Source organism: Camellia sinensis, chromosome 10, assembly GCF_055761805.1.
Source record: "Camellia sinensis isolate YWXY chromosome 10, ASM5576180v1, whole genome shotgun sequence".
NCBI classification, from domain to species: Eukaryota; Viridiplantae; Streptophyta; class Magnoliopsida; order Ericales; family Theaceae; genus Camellia; species Camellia sinensis.
In genome coordinates this window covers 148,888,264-148,913,467 of record NC_138970.1, presented here as the reverse complement: position 1 = coordinate 148,913,467, position 25,204 = coordinate 148,888,264, and the positions used below count along the sequence as shown (strand labels likewise).

Below are 25,204 nucleotides of genomic sequence, written 5' to 3'. Positions count from 1 at the left end.
TCATCTTAGAAGAGAAGACAAGTAAGGCTTAGGTGGGATTTGCAAGGACTCCAGGCTCCCTTTTAGCATCTCTATCACCCTGTTCATTGATGGCTGGTATGAGGGATTAGTTTGTATGCACCAAAATCCAACTATAAAAATTTTCCTTGCACTTTCATTTGCCTCATCATTCATAATGCCATGCACTCCAAGTTCTTCATCTAATTCAAGGTGCTTGCATATCCAATGTGGAAAATATATATCGTTTGTATGATCAACTTTGACATCAATATTCTTTCATCCTCTAACCATTTCTAGAATCATCATTCCATAACTATAGACATCTGACTTGTGTGAAATTCCCCCAAAGTTTTTACAAAATACTTCTGGGGCAATATAACCGGCAGTCCCTCTAGCACCCAATAGTGATACGATACTCTCTTTCCGTGGGCACAGTTTAGGAAGGCCAAAATCAGAGATCTTTGGGCAAAAGTCCTCATCTAAAAGAATATTATGAGGCTTTATGTTAAAATGCAAAATTCGTATGTTATAACCACAGTGTAAGTACTCTAATCCTTGAGTAATATCGACTACAATTTTGGTGATATGTCAAGGAATTCCCATCATGAATGAATTTCTCAAGGAATCCATTGGGCATGAACTCATATACAAATGCTCTATTGTGATCGTCAAAACAAAACCCTAGGAGATTTACAATATTAACATGAGAAGTCCTACTAATAGCTGCAACCTCATTAATGGACTCTTCTCCGTTGTCTTTCAATCCTTTTAGAACCTTTACTGCCACAAGTTAGCCATTTTCTAGCTTTCCTGTGAAAACACAACCATAACCTTCTTGACCTATTTTAACTCTGAAAGAGTTTGCCATTTTCCTGATGTCAAAATAAGTGTACCTTTTTGGAGCAAGAGATCTATAATTCTTTAGAAAGGGCTTCACATTTTGGTATTGCTCTGTTTTATTCTTCCAAAAGAATGTGGATTGATCATTTTGTGCAAGTTTCCTTATGATGCAGAACAATAGGAATACTATAATCCCAATTCCAGCAACAACTGAAGGAGTTGTAAAACGTGAAAAATTAAGCTAATGTGGCAGACAAACAAAGCAATTATCTAAATATACTCCTACATATAAATTGTAACACCCCGACCTTAAATTTGCTTAATTGATTATTTAATCGTTATTTAGCCTTGTGATAATCATTTTTTCATGTGTTAGTATAAGTGTTATGTGAATTATGTGATAAAGAGATTAATTTCGGTTTGAAAGAGGTAATATGTGAGACCTTAAATATTTAATGTCATGTATACGATTAATTTATAATCATGATATTCACTTATGAGTCATGTCTCATGTTTAATTGCATGTATGAGAATTTAATTTATGATAGGACAAATTTGTCTAATTCGCTAATTTTCAGATCGATTCAGAAATTTAGTAAGAGACTTCACAATCTAAATTGACATGTGTGAGATTAATTTATAGCTATGAAATTTATATATAAATGATTATTTCATGTTTAATTGCAAAATTTATATGTTTATAAGTTTTTGATTCAGTAATTTAAATATGATTGAATAATTGTAATTTAATTGGTATGAGCCTAATTCAAGTTTAATTGTGTAATTAACGGGTGTAATTAAGGGTTGTATATGATTAGATTAACTATATTTAATTAGTTTGATGAGTTGTTTTATATTAATTTTAATTTGGTAAGTTAATGCCTTATTTGGATGATTTAGTCATCTTTTTGGGTTAAATAGAGTTATAGAGTGAGTTGGTGTTAGCTTGTGTGTTTTATATTAAGAGCTTAGAGAGAGAAAGGAGGAAGAGGAGAAGTTAGGGCTTCTTGATTTCTTCTTCTTAAGGTAAGATTTCTCCATCTTTTTCATGTTTTGATCTTGTTTTGCATGGATTCACATGCTAGAGCATGTATTTTGGGTTTTGAAAAGAAGTTCATGAAACTTTGCAATCTAGGGTTTGAGATCGATGAGTTCATGCATCTATCTTGGGTTTTATCCTTGTATTCATGCATTTTTCATGATTTTATGAGAGAAATCATGTATCAATCTTGTTTTGGAAGATCAATTGCATGTATATGGAAGTTTTGAGGAGAGATTTCATGAGTTTTGTATGCTAGGGTTTGGAATATATGGATTCTCATGCAATCACTCATAATCATCCATGTATCATTACATTTATTGTAGATTTAAGGTAGAAATCTTGCATTGATTGTGTTTATAGCATTTGTTGCAAGTGTATTTGAAGATTCAAGAAAGTTTCATCATGTTTAAAATAGCAAATGAGAGATTTTGAATTTTTTTTTGAATATTGAATAAATCTTTTAATTGATGTTATCTAACATGTTTTTAGAACCTTATGACTCATTTTATGAAAGGAATTTGAAGTTTGTTGATGATTTTTAAAGATGAGTTTTCATGTTAAATTTACGAATCAGAAAACTTGGAGATTGTTTTGAATCTTGAGTTATTTTCTCAATTGAAATTATTTTACTTATTTTTGGAGCTTTGGGACTGTATTGAGGTTGGCTAATTTGAGTTTAAGAAGATTATTATGAAGATGAGTTTTATGTTCAAATTTACGAAGAAGAAATCATTAAATTAGGCTTGATTCTTGGATTAAGTTTTCAATTGACCATGTTTTTCATGTTTTCTTGCATATGGGACCCCTCGGGACATCTAGAGCTTGTATTTTAGCACTCTAAGAGCATGTTAGCAATGTTTTGAGCTAGGCATAAGGTTGAAGTTAGGTTTAAGCCGTTTGTTGCATCATTTATGTTCTAAATCTTCAAGTGCATACTATGTGTGATATGTAGCTCTTGCGCAGAGCGTTGAGCCGTCTGTTTAGAGGTTTTCTCATCTTTTCTTCTTTTGAGGTAGGGATTTGTAGTTCTCTTTCAACACTTTCATTTATGGATAGATTTGTGGCATTTTTCCTTATACAAAATTCATCTTTTAGGAATTTTGTGATAAATCATGAGATTGGGGGTTTGGGTTTGATGTTATGGGGTTTACCTTTTTAGGTTAGGTTATGATTTTGGATGAATGATGAATAGAAGAGTTGGAATAAAAAGTGTTTTTGTGAAAAGCTTCAATTTCTTCCAAAACCCTAGTTTGACTCAATAAGATGGTTGATGGTTTTTGCTTAAATTGAAAGTGGCCTTATGAAGTTGAGGTGTTAAATTGCACATATCCATGTTTAATTGAAATTTGAAAATATTTGGAAAATCCATGTAAAAATTGTGATTGAACTCTTGTTGTTGATATTATAAGTTGTGTTATGAGATGAGATTGAGTTTGGGGATTTTGAATTGTGAATTGTATTGATGATATGAGATTTGTGATGAAATGATGAAGCGGAGATTTAAGAAATGTGTTGAGTTATGTTGAGTTGTGTTGAGTTAAGTTGAGTTGTGTTGAGTTAGGTTGAGTTGTGTTGTGTTGTGTTGTGTTGTGTTGTAATTGGTACCCACGCGGGGAGTCAAGGTGCCCAATTGCCCTATATCACTGGACAAATGTGAGAAAATATTTTTGGTTGTCCACAAGCCCGCCATTTTTAGAGTCAGCAAACGTAGAAAAACATGGTTTTAGCTGTCCACGGTTTCTAGAGGCGGCAAATATGGAAAGAGAAATATTTTTGGGTGTTCAATTGCCCCGCCGTATCGAGCTCGACAAATATGGAAAAAGAAATATTTTTGGGTGTCCAATTGCCCCGCTATATTGAGTCGGCAAATGTGGAAAAATATGAATGTCGGGTGCCCACTATCCCACCGTATCAAGCTGGCAAAAGGTGGAATGTGTTGAGAATTGTGTTGAGCCTGTGGTAATGTGTATGACTCGTAATAAACTTATGAAATTACAATTTGTTGTGTGATTTTGTATAGAGGAGAAATGCATATAGAAATTACTTGAAAATAATGGCAAATGAAATGGTAACTGAGTAAGGGGTTGATGATGATGAATTCATCGGGGGTATACCTCCTTAGTGGAGTATTGGACTTAATTAATTTATTAAAAGAATTTGATTGAGTTTAGTGTTGGTTATAATATATTTTATATATTACATCTAACTTTTAGAGGCCCAATGGGTATTTAATAATCTGTTTGGTGACAACTAAGGTTTTGATAAAGAGCCTAAGATAAAACAATAATTTAATGGTATTGTTTTACCTTTGAAGTGCAATGGCTGTTATAAGGTTTTGGTCCCTTTTTTGTTGGGTGTGTTTTTTTCCGCTGCTGCTTGGAAATTCTTTGGCTACTTTGAAGCATTGTCTTTGTGCATATTTGGTTGCTTTAGTGAAGATTGATTTGGGTCTATTATTTTGGGTCTTCTACAATCTGTTTTGAAGATTTTTGTTCATCTATTTGATGAGGTATTTCCTCTTGATTATTTGGAATTCACCTAAGGGTGGTTTGTGAGACCATTCGCGTCTCGTTTATAATCGTTTGGAAACTTTTTGGTTGAGAGTGGAATCGAATTTTGATCCCGTGGACGTACCTTACATTGAGGGAACCACGTAAAATTCTTGCGTTGTTGTTGATTTAATTTTTTCGCATTAGTTTTCATTTTCATTGATTAATTTACTTGTGGGAAATCATATATTTTCCCTAACAACTGGTTTCAGAGCTTACGGTTTAATTGGATTTATTTATTTGTGTAAATCAATGAAGGGGAATGTGGGTTGTATGTCTAGCTTCAATGGAAGCAATTGGGTAACTTGGAAAACTAAAATGGATGACCTGTTATTTTGTAAAGATTTGTATGGACCCATTGAGGGTGATAGTGAAAAACTCGAGGGTATGAAAGATGATGAATGGAAGAGGCTTAATCAAAAAAGCCGTTAGTGTTATCTGTCAATGGATTGATGACAGTGTGTTTCATCATGTTGCTAATGAAACTTCGGCACATGATTTATGGGAAAAATTAGAAGGTCTTTATGATAGAAAATCAGCCACAAATAAAGATTTTCTATTTCGTAAATTGGTTAATTTAAAATATAAAGATGGTAGCCTTATTCTGGAACATTTGAATGAAATAAAGTGTATAGTTAACCACCTTGCTTCTATGGAAATTATTTTTGATGATGAGTTGCAGGCTTTGATGCTACTTACTTCTTTGCCTAAAAGTTGGGAGACTTTGGTTGTGACGGTTATTAATTCGGTGCCCGATGGAGTTGTCATAATGAGCCAAGTCACTAGTAGATTGTTGAATGAAGAAACTAGAAGAAAATCAATGAGTACTTCTCATTCAGAGGCATTTGTTGTGAGAGGCAGAAGCAAAACAAGGGGGAGGAGTAAGACTTGTCATGGTCGTGATCAAAGCCATGACAAATCAAGAGATGGTTCTTTTTCAAAGAAAGACATTGAGTGCTATTATTACCATGAGAAAGGGTACATGAAGCGGGAATGCCGAAAGCTCAAGAACAAGGAGAAAATGTGTGACAAAAGTGTATATAAGAAGTAAGAAGACACAATGGTGGTTATTACCAATGCTGATCTCATGGTCGTTTGTGGAGATGATTGTGTCAATTTTTTGGGCCAAAAGAGCAATTGGGTGATTGATTTCGGTACTTCTTTTCATGTGACTTCTCGAGTTGATTTCTTCACTACTTACACCAGAGGAGATTATGGGTGTGTTCGAATGCTTAAAGATGTGAGGCATGTTCCAGACATTCGCCTCAATTTGATCTCTACTGGGAAACTAGATGATGAAGACTACAACAACAAATTTGGTGATGAAAAATGGAAGCTCACAAAAGGTTCCTTGGTGGTAGCTAAGTGCAAGAAGACTTATACACTTTATTCGATGCAAGGAAAAATTTGTGAATGTGTTGTCAATGCACTTGAAGATGATACTTCTACCGAATTGTGGCATAAGTGGCTTGGCCATATGAGTGAAAAGGGGTTGCAAGTTTTGTTCAAGAAAGAGCTTCTACCCGATTTGAAAGGTACGCATCTTAAAACTTGTGTTCATTGCTTGGCGGGCAACCAACATAGAGTTTCTTTTCATAAAAATGTTGCTTCTAGAAAAGAAAATATTTTGGAGTTGATTCATTCGGATGTTTGTGGTCCTTTAAAAGTTATAACACATAGTGGTGCACTTTATTTTGTTACTTTCATTGATGATTATTCAAGAAAAGTTTGGGCTTTTGCACTAAAAATTAAAGAACAAGTTCTAGATATGTTTAAGCATTTTCAGGCCATGGTTGAAAGAGAAACAGGGCAGAAATTGAAGTGCATCTAAACAAACAATGGTGGTGAATACATTAGGCCATTTGATGAGTATTGTCACAACTAAGGTATTCAGCATCAAAAGACAGTTAAGAAGACTCCTTAACAAAATGGTGTTGCCGAGAGGATGAACCGCACCATTGTGGAAAGAACAAGGTGTCTGCTTTTACATGCTAAATTACCAAGATCCTTTTGGGGTGAGACAATGAGGACAGCGGTTAACGTGATCAATTTGTCTCCTTCATATTCTTTGAATGGTGATGTTCCCGAAAGAGTTTGGACTGGCAAAGATATGTCTTACGAGCACTTGAGACTGTTTGGTTGCCGAGCTTTTGTTCACGTTCTAAAGGATGAAAGGTCCAAGCTTGATAGCAAATCAAGACAATGCATTTTTCTCGGCTATGGGCGTGATGAGTTTGGTTATAGATTGTGGGATCCGGTAGACAAGAAAGCTATTCGAAGCCGTGATGTTATGTTTTTTGAAGACCAAACAGTTAAAGACTTTGGCAAAGGTGATTAACTGGAGCCAAAAATTAGTGATCTTATTGGCATGGATCCATTTCTTTCATCTTCAGTTGATGATAAAAATGGGGGAGATGTGCAACCACCTATTGAAGATGTGGAGGATGATGCTAATCCTAATGAAGTTGAGTCTGAAATTGAGGAAAGGGCAAACTACCAATAGGTCCTAATAGTTGGACTTAATTCTTATCAAGTCCTATTGAAAATAAGTCTTGGTAAAATTGTCGCTAAAAATAATTTTTTTGAGACAATTTTTTACATATGTCGCTAAAAATTGACAATTAGTGACTTTTTTTTCATAATTTTTATAAATTGTCGCTAAAAGTTACAATTAGTGACATTTTTTTATGACAAATTTTTTTCATAGGACCTATTAGATAATAAGTCCACTTATTAGGACCTACACGTAAGTACCCCTTGAGGAAAAGCATCGAACTCAAGAACCGCCACCATAACTTGAGTTGAGAAAATCTACAAGGGATTGGTAACTTTCTAAAAAGTATCATCCCAATGAGTTTGTGTTGATATCAGATCAAGGAGAGCCCGAGAGCTACCAAGAAGCAATTAAGCATGTAAAGAAAGGTAATTGGAAAAAGGCCATGGAAGAGGACATGAATTCTTTACTTGAAAACCACACTTATGACTTGGTGAAGTTGCTTAAGGAGAGGAAAATTTTGAAAAATAAGTGGGTCTTCAAATTGAAGAATGATGGCAAGAATCTAAGGTACAAGGCACGTCTTGTTGTGAAAGGCTTTGGGCAAAAGAACGGTGTTGATTGTGATAAAATTTTCTCGTTGATTGTGAAGATATCTTCTATTCGGGTTGTACTTGGCATAACTACAAGTATGAACCCTGAAATTGAACAATTTGATGCGAAGACTGCATTTCTTCATAGTGATCTTGAAGAAGAAATTTACATGGAGCAACAAGAGGGTTTTGTGGAAAAAGGGAAAGAGAAATTTATTTGCAAATTGAAGAAAAATTTGTATGGCCTCAAGTAAGCCTCGCGACGATGGTATAAAAAAATTTGACTCTTTCATGATGAATAATGATTTTTCTAAAACCACTTCGGACCATTGTGTGTTTTTGAAAATTTTTCCAAATGAGAAATTTATTATTTTTTTGCTTTATGTTGATGACATGTTAATTGTGAGTCAAGATTCTACCTTGATTAGCAAGTTGAAGTTAGAGTTAAGTAAGACTTTTGTTACGAAAGATTTGGGATTGGCAAAACAAATATGTGGTATGAAAAGTGTTTGTGATCACAAAAAGGGGCTGATTTGGTTGTCTTAAGAAAGTTACATTGAGACAGTTCTTGAGAAGTTTAACATGGATAAAGCAAAGCTGGTTGATTGTCCACTTGAGGGTCATTTCAAGCTTATTTCAAATTAATGTCCTAAGTGAGAAAGACAAGGAAGAGATGTTGAAAATTCCTTATGCTTCAGCGGTTGGTTCTTTGATGTATGCCATGGTTTGTACATCGCCGGATATTGCTCACGCTATTGGTGTGGTGAGTCGGTTTCTTACTAATCCGGCTAAAGAACATTGGACAGCGGTAAAATGGATTCTAAGGTATCTTTATGGGATTTCGAAGGTGTGTTTGTGTTTTGGGGATGGTAAGTCGATTCTTGATGGGTTCACAGATTCTGACATGGCTGGTGATGTTGATTCTAGGAAATCTATTTCGGGGTATTTGATGACTTTTGCAGCGGGAGTTGTGGCATGGCAATCTAAATTACAAAAATGTGTTACTTTTTCAACTACCAAAGCTAAAATTATCGCCATTACAGAAGCTTGCAAAAAAGAGTTATGGTTGAATAAATTTTTGCAAAAATTAGGTTTGAAGCAAGAAATGTATGTGCTTTATTGTGATAGTCAAAGTGCTATTCATTAGAGTAAAAATTCTACTTTCCATTCGAGATTGAAACATATTGATGTGAGATATTATTGGATTCGTGATGTGTTAGATTCGAAATTGTTGTAACTTGAAAATTTCACACGGATGATAATATTTCGGATATGTTGACTAAGACTTTGTCAAGAGACAAACATTTGAAGTGTCGAACTTTGGTGGATATGGTTGATGTCTCCACCTAAGTCGGTAGGGGGAGAATTATTGGGTATACCGCCTTAGTGGAGTATGGGACCCAATTAGTTTATTAAAAGAATTTGATTTAGTTTGGTGTTTGTTATAATATATTTTATATATTATATCTAACTTTTGGACGCCCAATGAGTATTTAATAATCTGTTTGGTGGCAACTAGTGTTTTGATAAAAAGCCCAAGATAAAACAATAATTTATTGGTATTGTTTTACCTTTTGAAGTGCAGTGTCTGCTATAAGGTTTTGGTCCCTTTTTCTGTGGGTGTGTTTTTTTCGGTTGCTGCTTGGAAATTCTTTGTCTGCTTTGAATCACTGTCTTTGTGTATATTTGGCTGCTTTAGTGAAGATTGATTTGGGTCTATTATTTTGGGTCTTCTACAATCTGTTTCGAAGATTTTTGTTTATTTATTTAGTGAGGTCTTTCCTCTTGATTAGTTGTGATTATTTGGAATTCAGCTAAGGGTGGTTTGTGAGATCATTCGTGTCTCATTTGTAATCATTTGGAAACTTTTTGGTTGATAGTAGAATTGGATTTCGATCCTGTGGATGTACCTCATATTGGGGGAACCATGTAAAATTCTTGTGTCGTTGTTGATTTAATTTTTTCGCATTAGTTTTTATTTCCATTGATTGATTTACTTGTGGGAAATCATATATTTTCCTTAACAGTTTTGTGACCATAATTGAAGATTATGAGTTTTATTTTGTGAATAATAGTAATATCAATTTGAGTTAAAGATTGGGACTTAGGGTAATTGTGGTATTATTGGGTTAGAAGTTTAAGTAAAAAGGAAGAATCTTGTGTGAACTTGTGAAGAATGATTTTATGAGGGATGAGTCCTTTAATCTTATAAATGACGAGTCTTCTTAATAAGATGTTTTATGAAAGGAAAGGAGAAAAGAACGAAGCAGAAAGACCTTTATTTTTTGTATATCTATGATTTGGTGTGTTTATGTGGTATCTTCATAGTTATTGCTATGTATGAGTTAAAATTTTGTTTTGAAATGTATAAAAGACAAAAATGGGGCTTTTGCTCAAGTTTGAAATGTTTTCAGTATTTTGACGAATTGATGAATAATCTATGATGATTTGGAGATTTTGTGAAAATATGAGGAAAAGCCCTAATTTTCTTAAAAACCTTAGTGTCACGACCCAAACTCGCCCCTATAGGTTTAGCATCGCAATCGGTCAGTAATCCTAAGATTACCGAAGGCCTTTGAACAAATTAACAAATTAAGGGGCTAGCGGAAGCAAATATCAAAATATAATTGTCCATAGAGCCGTGCAGACTTATATGGGATAGAAAATTTAAACTCATATTCACATTTATTATGACGTCAGCCTTACATACAGAAGACACATAAACTTGTCCAAACAAAAGAAAAGAAAATAAAACTTAAACCTTATTCATTAACTTGGTCACAAACATTGTCTACAAAAACTTGACCACAAAAAACTTCCGGAACCTCATCGGGAGGCGCACTGGTTGGCTGACACAAACGGATCCAGACTGGAAGTCTCAAGCCTGGTTATGCGCCTGATTACCTACATACATAATATAAATAATGAGCTAGAGCGCAATGAATAACAACAAAGTATAAGTTTTATGAATGATGTTCATAACAGACTCAAAAATCAGATTTCAAATCGGAAACAGATTCATATACGTATTCAGAGTTGTAAACAGTCATACGTGGTATATCCATTAGCGCTAATAGATCATATTGGTCGTAAAGATTTATATATAGAGTAGATGGTCATTAAGACCCATATTCACATGAGATGGTCATAAAGACCCACTTGCAGATCATATAGTTGATTATGCATAATCAGTTCCACGAATGGAATCCACTTGAAACCCTGGTACCAGGTAACGTATAAAATATCACATTATGGTAAGGATGCCACGATTACATTTCAGAAAGCTAGACAATCATTCATGGTTCACAAAATAGCATTTCAAAAAATGGAGCGTATCTTATCATTCAGAAAATACTTATAGTCAACATAGTTTTACAAAATTGTTACTCACAAATAGCTCCAGAAGCAGAATAGACAACGTAGAAAGATTGGTCGGGTAATGGCGCGTGACCTACACATAAACACGTGACAAATACATATTGAAACACACACTCTGAATACACTTAACTTACTACATTTCTTTCTTAGTGTGTTTCTAATTCATACCCTTATTAATATGGCCTAAACCATGGCTTAAGAATGCCTAAGATGGAATGAGGATGCAATAATGCACTTTGAAACACTTAGCAAATTTTTTGAAAGCAGGGTAGTACGTTTGAGCGAAGCTTTGGTCACTCGAGCGATCTACAAAGTCTGCAAAAGTACTGAATGCTCTCATTTGACGCTTGAGCCAACTTTTGGTCACTCAAGCCCAGGTTTAAAACAAAGGATGGTCGCTCAAGTAGTCTTTTGGTTACTCAAGCCAACCATCAAACTCTAGAAAAATACTGAGAGCTCATAAAGTACGCTCGAGTGAAAGTTTCAATGCTCGAGTGAATAAAGCGAATTCTAGAATTTCTAGATTGCTCTTCAAGGTTTAAAACTCAATCCAAAGTACTAAATCTCATTCATTTGGGCCAAAACTTGAGAAAACACGTAGAAACTCATATAACAACATGAATTGAAGATCATTTTGTAAAATCAAGGTCCAAAGCTCAACTATTTCTTCAAAACTAAATCAAAACTTATATCAAATACATGCAAGCAATGTTTTGAGTTCAAACTTTTAAAAGCAAGAGTAAATGAGATGTTAAGTACAAAATCATGTTGGATACTTAAACTTATGCAAGTCTAGGCCCATGCATGTAAGAATTTTTGGAATTCAAACTCAACATGTGATGAATTATGCATGCATGCATGATTTGGTTCTAAATTCTTCACTCCTAGTTTAATTTACACTCATTGACTCAAATTCTTCTTTAGGAGTTGAATTCATTACCTAGACTCTTCCATTGGACTCTTAGTAGCTAACTCTTGAGCTAGCAAGTCAATTCTCCAATTTTCATCCAAATTCCTCTTCTTCTAGCATTGAATTCAATTTCTCTCTCTCTCTCTCTCTCTCTCTCTCTCTCTCTCGCTACATGTTTTTGATCTCAAGAATGAAGTCTAGAATGTTGTTGGATGAGTCTTAAGTGGCCTTATATAGGCTTGATTAGCTTAGGCTAATTAATTGTGACTAGAGCTAACTTAATTCAACTTAATAATTAATTTATTCTAATTATTTGACTCCAAATCGAAATCCAATTAAACTTACTATAAAATTCTAAAAATTCAAATTAACACATTGACGTAGTCAATTTCATGTTTGGATGCCGATAAGGCCTTCAGTTAACAAAACAAGGCATAATTTTGAACAGATATTCCTACGGCTAACAAATAGGAATGCAAAACACATATACAATGCACAATTAACACATAATCTCATTCCTAAAGCTTAATTAGCATTCTTAATTACATATTAACGACTAATTATAGATCGAGGTTGTTACACTTAGATTCAAAATTTTGGTCTAAAGTGGGTTTTCAATCAGGTTGAGGATTTATTTTATAAATTGAAGACGAATGTTTATTTGAAAGAGGGATTTGAATCAATTGTAAATATTTGAGAAATTGAATTAAATGGGGTTTATATTCTTGATTTAAGTTGAATTACTATTGATGATAGAAATGTTGATGTGATGTAACGGATAGACAAGTGGAAATAGAGTGTACGCCGGTTGTTTTTTTAATATAAGGGGATCTTGGACTTTAATGTTATAGAATTATACTATTTGTGAAGTGTAAAATGGAAATGAAATGAGGAATGTCTTGGAATTGGATTAATAAATTTAAAATGATGTTGTTTCTTAAGTATACTTGTTTTCAAAGAAGACTTATGGTTTTCCTGATGATGAAAAATAGTATTTGTGGTAGAAAGTTTTCTTGAATGTTCAAATGAATTTTGAGAAAATGATACCCTATGTATAATATTTTGGACATACAAAACGTCACCTTACTATGTAGTATCACCCTGCATGTATGATCATTTCTGTCCATGTGTTAGTTATTGTTTTAGAACTATGAGATTCCCACCGGGCATTAGTGCTCATCCCATGTTGATGAACTTCACAAGTAATTGAAGATTTCAAATATCAGGACATTGAATTTCCTTCTTGTGCAGTCTTATGATTTTATTTTGAGGTTGTAAGATATACTTGTAGTTCAGAGATCAGTATTTTTCTTGTATATAATATGGATGTAAGCCTCATGGAATTTCTTTTATTTGTATGTAAATGACATTTTTGTGTAACGAGAGGGAACCTGTATATCTATTTATTCATCAATTCATCAAAAGATGATTTGTAATTTGTAAATGGGCTTAATTAATGAATAGTGGTAATGTTATTCGAGTAATAAACTACAGGGCGTGACATAAATACTGGTTAAGGATGTATATTACCTGTTCCTAAAATCAATGGCAACTTACTTCTTTTTGCAGCCACTATCAAAGAGAAAGTGCCAGTTACATATTTAAATCAAAGTGGAAAAATGTTGAATTCAAGGTAAGTTTCTATATTCTGGATGACTATGCAAGCTTAATTAGAGGAGAAACAACAATTCAATTAAAACCTAACATGGTGAAAAACCAATTCATAAAGACCATACTGCTATATGATGAATCTTTCTATTTGGTTTGTGGGTAAGTATAGAAAGGTTAATTACATTAGTGATCCTTAAAATATGCGATCTGTCATTTAATCTTTCAATTTTTCCTCTTTGATTTTCAAAACTTGAGATTTGTTACAATTTATTTCCTAATATTAGCGGCATTCAAAATTAATAAGAGGAGGGACATGTACGGTGGGCATAGATAAGGGGAAGAGAAGCTAGAAATGAGGATGTTTGGGCTCATAGAAACCTACAACTTTGAATAGAGGGGCAATGCCCTTATGAAATGGTGGAGTAGATCATGCCAATCTTAAAGGGGAGAAGCATTGAAGAGTGGAAAAAGACTTCCTGAGATTCTTCAAGAAATGTAAAAGAATCCACTCCCAAAGTTACGACAAATATTAACAAATATCTTTATTGTCCTTTCAAAAATAAATACTATGGTTGGAGTTTTACGAAGAAAAGAAGAAGAAGTATGACTCGAGTTTTATGGAAAAAGGGCCAAAGCGGCAATTGTCCCTTCATTGGTTCTATATCCAATTCATAACTAGAAATTTTCTTTGGTCCTTCGCTAATCTGGGATAAAACCTTGAAAATAAAAAATTCCAAAATAAGAACCAAGCTACTGCTTATGAATCGTCGACTATTCTTCAACAGGCACATGATCAGAGCCCTGAGCTTGTCCATCTGCTTGGAATCTTATGGTTTTATGTTCTATTTATACCCTAAAATTCATTGTAAAGTTTGCTTAACAATTTATGCAACAATTTCATAATGTTTCTCACCAATGATCCGAGGTTCTCGAGTGGTAAGTTATTGAGTGGGATGAGCCGCCTCTTTTCCATAAGCGACCAAGGGACAGGTTCCTTGAACCTCCCTAGGGGGGGGGGGTGAGTCTCAATTTGAGATCAAGAGAGATCACCTTTGGAATTTTACATGAAGCGTCAACAAAATCAAAAGCATCAAACACACACGTTCCCAAAGTATGAATTTTGTAGCATTTTGGTCTCAAAGTATTGACTTTTTTTCCAATGTTAGTGCCATTATTGATTTTGAACATTGATGATGTCAGAGATTAAAGTGTAATAGATAGCATATTTAAGGAATCAAAGTGAAATATATAAAAAATTAAAGACTTGAATGTAACAGACCATTAGTGTAATTAACCCAATACAGAAATATCGGCATGCATAAGCGAAAATTCCAATATCTTCAATGCATTGAAACATTGAGGAGTTGTATTGAGGACAATGGCCTCTGTTGAGGTGACACACACGTCATTCGTTTGACACATGAAATCCCAGAGAGAACTCAGAAGCCAACACTGCGTACAAATCACTGGCATTTTGGTTCCCCATAGCGATTGATGACACCATTGGCAGTTCAATAACTATACAGCTTTATAGAATTCTTTCATGAATAAGAAGAGATTGATGATGATCATCAGGGTTTTTATAGTAAGCTGTGTAGCTTTAGTAGCCTTTGTAATCACTGTAACTGTGATTATGAGGAAAGAAATCCTCAATTTGCTTGTCAGGTTCACCGCTATCGATGGGGCATTTGAAGAAGGTGAGATTGGGGGAGATTGTAAAAGAAACAGAAGGTGTAGTGGGAAGAGTCTAACACAAGTAGAAAGTGAAAACATCACAACTTTTGGATTTAATGAGGCTTTCAAGCCTTTTGTCGGCAACATTAAGGACACGTTGACCATCATTATAAAACTTGCCTTGAAGTTCATACTAATTTTGATCATTCATACCGAAATTGAGTTTTAGAACTTTTTCCTTGCAATCTACAGTGCATAATCTACAATAGGGATGAGTGGTGTTGGAGTAAGGGAAGTTGATTTCCCTAAGATTTCCACACTGGAAGGACTCTGGATAGTGTTGGAATGAGTCATTGTTTTCTCTAAAAGAGTGAAGAAATAGTAGGTGAGAGAGGACAAAGAAATCCAAAATGGAGGGGGGGGGAACAACCATTGTAGATTCATAATTTAGAAGAATATATTTATATAAAATCATCAAGAGCCTTTGTATAATGTTTGTTAAGCATCTAGTTTAGTACCATAGAAATTTTTAGATGTTGATCATGTTGGTTTGCCTTCTTGACACGACAATTGACTTGGAAATACTGTTAAAGGAGAGAGGATTGGCACACACACATAGAAAGAGAGAGAGAGAGAGAGAAGAATGGGGTGAAAGTAGAGACAAGTGGCCTAATGACATTCACCTATTGACTCTTCAGACTCTTTTTCCCCTAGGGGTGTAAATTTGGCTCGGCTAGGCTCGGCCTATGTCGAGCCTTGCGGGATCCAGCCAAAATTTGGGCCGGGTGTAGACACCCCATTTTTGACCGACCTTAAGACTTAGACATCATCGCTTGTGCACTCGATGATTACGATTTTATTTGTTCGCTTTGAGTGCCCGAAGTCCTCGGTGGAACGTCCTGTCTTTGAGCCTTTAAAGCTTGTCCATTTTGTACTTTGTTTTGGACCAAAACCTTGTTGTTTCAAGCCTGGAACTTGCGGTGACCTGTCGGCCACCACCATAGGCTGTCGGCCATGGCTCATGGTTGTTGTCCATTGGTGTGGCCGACGGCCACCAGTGTCTTTTTCCAAATATTTGTTGACAGTTGTGCTAGCTGTTGACACATTGAGCTGCATCTCCCTACACGTATATGGTGGGATGTTTCTAAGCTCAAGGCTTGTTTTTCTATATATATGGGGGTTCCTCCTCCATTTTTGAGGGTTAGAAAATTTGAACCAAATTCTCTCTCTCTCTCTCTAGACTTCTCTCTCTCTCTCTTGTAATTTTATACACATTTGCTCACAAATCCTACACTTTTGCCTATACATCCTTGATAGAAGTTGCTAGTCTTTAGGCTGAGGTAGCTTAGGACTTGTTTTGAGCTCTAGGAGGAGGCTTTTGGCTTGGATTGTTGGCCAAATTGTGTCTTGGCTTCAAGAGGTACAACACTCTCCTTTTATACTTGTTTTGCACACTTGCTTTGCCATTTATTTCGATTGTTTTGAGGCTGATTTTGAACTGTAAAAAGCTCTATTTTTATGGCTTAAAAGTGTTGGTTTGAGGGCATTTTTAGTTAAGGGGTGGTTCACCTTTCTTGCTTTTTTGGTTATAAAGTTTTTGTGTCTTTGTTCATCACTTTCAAACTAGCTTTTTTGGGCCTTTTAACCACTGAATTTCAGAGGTTTTTTAGTGGCAAAAAACTCATTTTGAAGCCTAAAATTGGAGGGGTTAGCCTCCCCTCCTTGTGTCTTGTTTGCATGCCTAGTTAGCCCCACGTATTAGCTTAATGTATTAGCTTAATGTTTTATTTTTTTATGGCTCAAGTCCAGCATGTTTTACACTCTATTTTGAACTATTTTGCCACTGTTTTGGCTGTTTGGTGCCTTTTGAGTCTTGTTTTGCATAGTTGTAGTGTAAGTCCTTTCACTAGCATGGTGTTTTAAGACTTTAACAGTCATTGGTTTGAGTTGATTGCATGTTTTAGTGCTTTTTCTCACCTAATTTCAGCACTTATAATCTCTGCAATCTTCCTCATTTCTTCACTTTTTCATTTGCTTTGAGGGTTGTTTCAACCTTAGGGTTGTTTAAGCTTGAGATGGAGGCTCATGCTTAATGGTTTAATCCTCCTTTGAGGGTTCATTACCAACGGCATAAAGCTTCTCTCATGCCTTAAACTATCCCTTGATTGACACTTTTTTCACCTTAGAAGACACTCACTAATGGACTAATTGATTAAAGAATAATTTGGTAATTAAAATGTGTAAACAAAATTGGCAAGTAAAAGTGGCAAGATAAGCATTTCTTTATGTTGCATTGCATACGTTCAAATCGGACGTTAGTTTGAACATAAGGAAAAAGGAACATTTCATACTCAAAAGTGATGAAATGTGCCATTTTCCTAGGTCTCCATTGCCCTTGATCATGCATGATAGGGTGATGGTCATTTGAGTCTTGTTTTGCATTCATTAAACTTGTACAAACTTGGTTGTTTGGCCATCTGTAAACACCCCATTTTTGACCGTCCTCAAGACTTGGACGTTATCGTTTGAACACTCGATGATTATCCATGCTCGTGTTCGTTTTGAGTTCCCAGAGGTCTCGGCCGCGCGCCTTGCCTCAAGATCTCTCAACTTGTCTGTTTTGTGCTTGGTTGTGGACCAAGCACTTGCGTTTTTGCTTATGAGGGAAGAGGTTGGCTTGTTGGCCATTACCTCAACCTATCGGCCAACGCATGAAGCCATCGGCCCTATTTTCTTGCCATCGGCCAAAAGTGTTGGCCGATCGGCACTCTTTTTAGTCGATCGGCCCTTGTGTTGGTCGATCGGCCATATTTTCTGGCCGAACCCTGTTCATCTGTTTTTTACAGATAGTTTATGCCAGCTGTCACAGCTGGCATCCATAATTCCCCCCCTCCATACATGTGTATGGAGGGATTTGTCCCTTCCCTTAGCTTGCTTAGGAAGCTTAGAATTTGGACTTCTATAAGAAGGGAGCCCTTCCTCCCTTCTCAAAGGTTCTGAAAATTTAGGGTTAGAGAGTTGTATCTATCTATCTCTATATCTCCTTCTTTTCACATGTTTGTGTGTGTGTTTGTGCCTTAAAGGTTGTTTTGTTCATACTTTTGCACTAGAGCACCAAGTAGAACACCATCCTTGGTTGCTGAGGTCCTAAGTAGTTGGTGTTAGGGTTCTTGAGGTGATTTTGATCAGAGAAACCTGCAGGTGTTGTGTTCTTGGAGGTGTTCTTCAAGGGTGAGCAAACTTGCTTTTAATGCCCCATTCTTGCTTAAGCATTTAGCCCTTCTTTCTTATTGTTTTAAGCTTAGCTATTAACTGATAAAAGTTCTATTTTTACTTTCTTTAGACCTTTGTTTAAGGTCTCTTCTTGGTTTGGGGTTGTTTACCCCCTCCAAGGCCTTGTTAGGCCTTGTTTTAAGCCATCTCTTTTGGCTTTTGTTCTTAGCTTTGCATGAACTTTCTACCATTGAAATCTAGAGGATTTTCAGTGGTGGAAAGGTGGTTTTGAGGTCTTAAATAGGATAGGGTCATCCCCTCTCCTTGTTGTCTTGAATGCTTGCATAAATGGCTTATGTTGGTAGCATGTTTGCTTTGCTTGTTTTAGCTTTATTTCAACGTGTATTAGGCTTTGTTTTTCCATAATATACCTCTGTTTCAAGTTGATTTGATGGCCTCTTACATGTTTCATATACTTGTCTTGCAATCCTCTTGTTTGCCTCAACATGCATCATGTTGTAACATGTCATTTTAGCATGATTTTGGCTCAACTCCATGAAGCTTTTAACCTTGTCTGCCTTGTCTTGGTCATGCTTGCATTGTTTTGTATAACCACCATGTAATCTAGCTTGTTAGCTTTGAGTGTCCAAGTCACTAGCATGCTTTACTTGGACCATTTCAATGATTTGGCATCACTTGTTATGTTATTTCAGTCCATATAGTATGCTCATATACTTGCACTTATCACTCCTTTAATGTTTTAAAGAGTTGATGTCTTATGCCTCATGAATGGACCATTGTGTATGCCTCCATGTTTAGGCCTCTAGGATGCCATTTCAATGTGTTTTTGGTCTTGTTCTAATATGCCATAACTCTGATTTTGGTTGCTTAAATCATACCATGTTCGGTTTTGATAGGTGTAGTTTGCATGCTCCTTGTTTTGAGCCCATCTTTCTGGCATGTTTTGGCCTTGGCCATTGCATGTTTTAGGCTCATTTTGACATGATTTAGGACTATTTTTGGTTATCCTTGCCATATGTTCTTTGTTTTGTGTAGCTTTGGTTCAAGTCCCTTTGCTAGTCTTAGGCTTTAAGCCTTATGCATGCTATGATTATGATTATATGTGTGATTTGTCATCATTTCTAACATCATTTTAGAGCATATAGTGTTGCCACACTTGCATACTTTTCACTCTTTTAAGTGTGCTTAAGAGTTGTGTCTTCATGCCTAGGTGATAAGCCAATTAGTATGCATGTTTGTATATGCTTTTGTCCCTCATTTCTTAGCATTTTGGCTGCTGATTTGGGCATGTTTGAGAGCTATCCATGTTGGTTTAAGTCCATTTTCGCATGTTGTTGCATGCTTTCCTTGCACGTTGTTGCATACCTGGCCTATTGCATGTTGTTGCATGCTTGAGTTATATTGCATTTGGCATGCCTTTTGTTAAGTTGCTTTGCATGTTTGCATGCTAGTCCCATTGCATGTTGTTGCATGCTTATCATTGGTATTGTTGTTGCATGCCTATTACATTATAACGCTTGCATGATTATGTTACTTTGTTAAGTTCATCATGTATGTATTACATTGGTCTAAATATACTTGTCCCTTTACATATTGTCACATGTTTGCCTCACATGCTGTTGCATGTTTGTCATTGGCATTGTTGTTACATGCCTTGCATGTTTACTTGTTTAGGTTGTATGCTTATTGCACATTGCTTGCTTGCATGCTCATGCTGCATTAGCTTGCTTGCATGCCTAGGTTGCATAGCATTATGCATGCATCCCTTGCCTCTTGATCAAACATGATAGAGGTTGGGGCCCCTTATGTGTTGTGTGCATTTCATTTGATATAAATTGCACACTTGGCACCTTTGGCCATCATGCATTGAAATGCATGATTGGTGGCCCGAGGGTCAAGAACCATACTCCCTTGAGCTCATGACATGATAGAGAGGGTGGTTGTGCATACATTGTCTTGAAAATGCATTGCCATACTCTGTTTGTCCTCTGTTGCAGTAAAACAGCATTCTGCAGGAAAATATGGCCGGTCGGCGATCTTCAATGCTGGTCGACTACAAACATCTGGCCGAGAGCCATACTTTTGGTCGATGACCTTTTTACCTTGGCCGATGATTCTATATTTTGGCCGGTGACCTCCCACAACACTCAGGGAGTGGTTCATAAGCATCCTTGAGACTTGTGTAGTTTTTAGAGGTGCAAAGCAGTAAAAACAGAGGCAACATGTGGCATGGCGACGGATTTCTGAGCAAAGTCGACCGAGCATGTATGCATCCCTTTTCCCGAGTCTGTTTTACTGTTTTCATAGCTTAATTAATTCATTTAATTAGTTAAGTGTTGTGTAATAATTAATTAGCTTGTTAGTTAGTTAATTAGTTAATTTGTATTATTCTTTTGGTCCCTCTGTCGAGAGGGCGCAATTTTGTAATAAGCGTGCGTGTGTGTGATGCATGTTTTCCAACGCCATTTCTTTCTCCCTTTTACTTAACCGCTTACGATGGTTATTTTTAGGGCATATTTCATTTAGCATCCTTATGCTATGCATGTTTGCATCATTCATCTGTATTGCATGCACCGGGCTCGGCGCATCATACTAATTGCATTGTATTTCAATTCCTACTTGAATACATATATCGAATTGTCGCATCTCATATGCCATTTTAGAATAGCCGAGCCTATTTCTAGTTGCTCTTTGCATGCGATGCATTAGCCATTTTAACATGAACTAGGATCATGCATTGATTTCTAACTAGTTCTCTATTTTGGCTTGGATTACATTGTAAGTGTTTACTCTTTAGCATCTTGCATGAGTGTGAGTTTTGCCATGATAGCATGCTTGCCATGAGGCTAACTGCTTATGTGATATAACTGCCTGAATGCCTGTGGGTGAAGGTTGGATTACTTGAATTACAACAATTCATTGAAATCCGCATTTTAGCCTACTTGCGAGTAGCAAACTTCAAACCATTTTCCAAACAAATGAATATGCGATGCTTTGTTCCAAATTAGGCAATCTAGTCTATACTTGTTTGCTGTGAGCATCACGTAGTAATTCTAGCTAATTAACCAGAATAAGAACGCATGTGTTTTCAAAAACAAGATATCATGCTTAGTACATGCCAATCTTTGATCGGGCGGGCGGGGGTGCTCATAGATGACCTTCGCCTCTCGTACCCAAGTTCCCGAGCCGAGGCAACTTTGGTGATGACGGACACGTGGCCTTAGGCACGAGTCAGGGTTTCCTAAATTCCCTCAAAAATAAAATATTTAGGTGGCGACTCTGTATCTGGCAAAACAGGCCATGTTTGGCACTTCTTTACAAAAATCAGTTTTCCAAAATGATTTGCCGGATTTCGACTCTTTGGTGATTTATCAATCTCACATCGCACATTGTGAGATCAGATTAAGAACCGTGACATTGAGTCTGAACTGTCGTATGAAGCCCAAGGGCGCGTCTACACCATCAAGTAATGAAATTGCTTGGTTGATGGTTTGAGAGCCAAGAGTATCACTTCTTTGAACTTGTTTGATGATAAGGAGGGTAACAGTACAAGCAAACCTTCAAAAAGTACACTGTTTTGCTCTGTTTTCTCTCTGTTGCAGCAAGGAAGTCCAAGCCATCGGCCACCACCAGTAGCCAATCGGCCACTATCAGTAGCCGACTGGCTATCATTGTTGGCCGACCGACCATCAGCAGTGGCTGACCGGCCCTCCTGTCAGCCACCAATGCAAATTCAACAGTGTGCTCCTAAGACAAAATAGAGTTGATCTGGAGAGGGAGAAAGCGTAAGTGCTTCTGTGCAATGGAGGCTTGCAGCAGCGAAACAGTGGCCTTTCGGGTGAAAAATCAAGCATGCATGCATCCCTCGTTTCCTGTGGCCTTTTAGTTAATTTGTTTAGTTAATTAGTTGTAGCTAATGCTTGCAAGTGATGTAATTATTCAAGCTGATTAGTTAATTAGTTCATGTTATAATTAATTAGCTTAGTTGCTTTATAATTAATTAGTTAAGTATTTAGCTAATTAGTTTGCTTTGTAATATTTAATTAACTTAGATAGTTAACTATTTATTTGTTTTACTTAATTAGCTTACAATAGTTAGTTAATCCTTTCAAGTGTTGTAGTAATTAGCTTAATTAGCCTAGTTAGTTAGTTAGCTTTTATTCATTCAGACCCTCTTTCACGAGGGCATAATGTTGTAATAAGTGTGTGTGCGTGCGTGTGTGTATGTTTTCCAACCCCACGTCTTTATCCCTTTTATTTAATTGCTTTTGATGGTTAGATTAGGGACATGTTTTAATTAGCATACCTTATGCTTGCATCCATTCATTCGTATTGCATGCACCGAGGCTCGGCGCATCATTTCAAACTGCATTGTCATTTCAATATCTTATTTGAATACATGTTTAATTGCATGTTGTTCAAATCGAATCATATGTCATATTAGTAGCCGGGCCTATTAATTGCATATTGCATATGTTGCATTAGACATCTTGTATAGTTAGGAATTTTGCATTATTTTCTAACTCATATCTTCCTAGCTTGGAGTACTAGGTAAGTTTTTACGCTTTAGCGTACTCGCAAAAGTGTGAATGTTTCCATGATTAGCATGTTTGCTGTGAGGCTATGTGCTTAAATGCTAAACTGCTTGAATGCCTGTGGATGAAGATTTGTTGTTTGAATTGGAATGGTTCAATGAATGTAAAGTTTAAGCCCACTTTGTTGAGTAGAAAATCATGCTTTAAGCTCACTATGTTTGGTGGCAAATTTGCAAACTTTAAGCCCATTTGAGGTGGCAAATTCAAACAATTTTCGCAAACAAACATGAGTTGAATTGTTCTAAATTGAGCAAACTGGTCTATATTTGCTTGTGCGCATCACATAGTAAAGCTAGCTTAATAACTGGAATAAGAGCACATAATGTTTATAAAAATCATATCATGATTAGTAGAGGCCGATCTTTGATCGGGCGAGCGAGGGTGCTCAATTCATGACCTTCCCTTCTCGTACCTAAGCTCCCGAGCCGAGGCAACTTTGGTGATGACGGATACGTGGCCTTTGGCACGAGTCATGGGTTTTCTAAATTTCTCCAAAATAAAATATTTAGGTTGCGACCCTGTATCTGACAAAGCAGTCCAATTTTGGTATTTTTGATCCTAAAATCAATTTTCCAAAAGATTTGCCAAATTTGGACCTCTTTGGTGATTATCAATTTCACATTGCACTTGTGAGATTAGATTTAGAATCGCGAGAGTCCAAACTGTAGGGCTTTCTTTCAAACCTTCCGAAAGGGGGCGCGAAAAAGGCAAGCCACAGTTTCTGGCGACTCCATTGGGGATTTAGAGAACTTGACTTGAACTCATGATATGACATTTTATTTACACTTATGTGTTTCTTTGCATTTGCATTTGCATTGGTGCGCTTAAGTGATAGTGTTTTCCATCTACTATTCCTGAACGGTTTGTCGGAGGCTCGCTTAGAAAAGCTTGCCAAAAGGCTGACTGGTTGCAGGCTCTGCCATGATGGGAACACAACCCTTGGATCTGGACTACCGCTGTACCATTTGGTTCTCCTTTCACTTCTTGGTGTTAGGTGTGAGAGGTATATTAGGTAGTGTTGCTAAGGTACCCTTTTTGACCAATCAACCTAGTTGTATATCGGAAACCACAGAGACTGTTCCAAATTAGGACAGGATGCTTGCCCAAATGCAGGATTGTGTGAAACAACTTGTTGTGCATAGTGAAACCCTAGCTCCTGACAAAACTAGGACATGGTGACCCTACCCCATCATAGGGGTGTTTTGGCTCTCACTTTAATTGTTATGTGCTATTAGAGTGAAACTCTATAGGAATGTATGTATCAGTTACAAGTTTGGGCATCAGTCATCAGTTTTGGGGAAAAAATCAGTGTTGAGTACAGCTCTCCAGCTTATGATTGCAACAGCGTGTTGTTTGTGTCTAAGCCGAGGTGTTGTGCGGTTTCTAATTTTTACTCTTTTTTTTCTTTATTTCTTTTTGCAAGGTAGTTTTTCGTCATTGTTTTAGACAATTCTGTTACCCCCCAAGCACTTTGGACCCGTGTGAGAAGGATTTGCAAATCCGAGGATCTTGTCAGGGGACAGCCAGTGTTTGTTTCACGTCCACCGGTTACCAGACGGAGGAGGATTAGGCAGAATTCACCAATCTAGCAATCACCTTTTACTTCGCCTGCGCCCAGTCAGGCCCAGTCTTCTACTTCCGCTCCAGAAATAGAGTATTCGACAATTCTAATGGCTGAACATCCCCCAGTTAGCATGGAAGATATGCTTCGTCAGCTCCAGCAGCCCATTGAGACTATGGAGCTAGATGCTGCCTGCCAAGCTGAGGCCATAGCCCACCAAGCTGAGGTCGTAGCCCGCCAAGCAGAGGTGATAGATAGGCTTCAGTAATAGCAACCACAATCGGCAGTAGCCTCTGTATCCCATGCACTCCCAGCATGAATTTCGGCACCTGGAGTCACAATCAATGTCCCAGAGAATATGGCCATTCTAGCAGATCTGATCCCACTTTAAACCTCCAAGGCACCAGTTTACCAAATGGAGGTGCCGCTTGAGTTTGAGGTTGACCCTACTGTATTGAAGGTCAACAAGCTAGAAAAGCTTTTCAAGCAGGCACAGGGCGTGAATTCAATCCCTAACATTTAGGATGGATACACAGATTCTGCAGTGACTCTGCCAGACAGATTCAAGATGCTGCATATAGACCGGTTTGATGACTCCGGGAATCCCATGGTCTATTTGCGTTTATTCTCTGATATCCTACGACCAATGGGTCTCATTAGACTGCAGAAGCTGTTGTTTTTTGGCCGGACCTTATCAGGTATAGCGGCCATCTGGTACACAAA

General features: G+C 36.7%; 1 pseudogene; it reads right to left on the bottom strand.

Moving 5' to 3' along the window:
- LOC114275451 (rust resistance kinase Lr10 pseudogene) lies at positions 1 to 24,847 on the bottom strand (annotated as a pseudogene).
- Positions 24,848 to 25,204: the final 357 nt, after the last annotated feature.